This window comes from Gavialis gangeticus, unplaced genomic scaffold (assembly GCF_001723915.1).
Source record: "Gavialis gangeticus isolate Ggan-Ray unplaced genomic scaffold, GavGan_comp1, whole genome shotgun sequence".
NCBI classification, from domain to species: domain Eukaryota; kingdom Metazoa; phylum Chordata; order Crocodylia; family Gavialidae; genus Gavialis; species Gavialis gangeticus.
The window spans coordinates 28,937,095-28,938,658 of record NW_017728994.1 but is presented as its reverse complement, the minus strand read 5'-3'; positions in this window follow the sequence as shown (position 1 = coordinate 28,938,658).

Below are 1,564 nucleotides of genomic sequence, written 5' to 3'. Positions count from 1 at the left end.
CGGTAGCCTAGGGGCGACTGGGCGGGGGCGGGCAGCGCCAGAGGGGGCGGGGCTCGAGTTGGGGGCGGGGCTTACGCGGGTGTGGGCGGGGCGACCCAGCAAAACCCCTAGTGCAGACAGCCCTAGTGGCTGTGGTAGGCGGGGCAGCTTAGTGTAGCGCAGCAGAAGTGTTGTACGTAACGTCTGCGATGTGTTTGTTCGCGCGTCTCCTCCCCGGGGAGAAGCATGTGTAGTGGAGTGTCTTGTTTCAGGAGAATTCCCTTTGCTTCTCGAGGAGGCTTGAAGCAGGCTTAGCTTGCTTGTGCCTCGCATCTGAGGCAGAAAGTGGAGAGGTTTGTATTGGTTTTTAATTCCTGGGAAAATCCATGCCAGCATCACCCAAGGCTTCAAGAAGGCCCCATCCCCTCCACAGCCAAGGTTACCCTCTGGGCGTGCACAGATGGAAAAATGCTCCTGAGTTGAAAGGATGGGGAAGGATTTGATAAGCAGCAGCTCCTCCTTGGTTACTGCACCATGTGTCTGCTCCTACAATGTGGTAAATGGAAGTAAAACCCTGGTGGCTTTGCGCTGTTTCTATTCCTGTTCACCAGCAGTCCTGCCAGCTCTCCCCTCCCTTCCCTGCACTCCACCCTCATGGGTCTTTGATAGTTATGGTGATTTAAAAGTACAAGGTACAAACTTGTGCTTGTACATACAAATGTTGATACCTTCGTAATTATTTTTAAAAAATCACCTATGTTTTCCTTTTTTCATCTCCTTTCCCTCTACCTTCCAGATATCTCTATTGCTTGTATGTCTTATTTTTCCTGTTGTCCCACTCTTTCCCCACCTCATTCTGTGAGCTCTCATCTCTTCTTCCCTCCCAGCCCAGGACCACAATGTTTTTTTCAGTTTGTCCCAATGAGCTTTTGTTCTATTTAAGATCTCCTCTCCAGGCTGCCTTTCCCTGACAAACCAGTACCTTTGAACCTCTCGCAAGAACTTTCTGCTCTTGGCTCCATACATTCCAGCTCCCAGAATCCTGACTGTGCTGGTCCCCATTCCCACGTGCCCGTACTTCCTGATTTATATATGTACCTCCTCTCTCTCTCATCTTAGTCTTCAGAGATGGCCAAAAGAAGGCAAGAAGCAGGTATGCAGAAAGAGCAGAGCTTGCTGCTGGCTGCAAAGATAAGATGGAAAATTAAGATTTTTAAAATGTGCCTTAGTACTGGCAACCTGCCTCATGGAAGTGGCACGAGTGGGACGGGGAACAGTACCAAATTTCACCACCTTGTAACATCCAGCTGTCATGCTTACAGGGCAAATTGGGCCTTATACATATTTAGTTCCTCTTGAGTGCATGTGCACTTTGCTTTAAGGGGCACTTTACCCATGAAGCTTTTACCATTTCCTTCTGAGCCCAAACGCCACTTTTCCCAAAACACTTTGGATATCACCTGCTAAGGAATCAAAGAGAGAACTTAAGAGCTGTTGAACATACACCTGGGACCTAAACTTTTGAAAATATTCAGGTTCTGGAAACTCAGGGCTAGAGAACCAGTCTCAGCTTGGACTCCTCTGC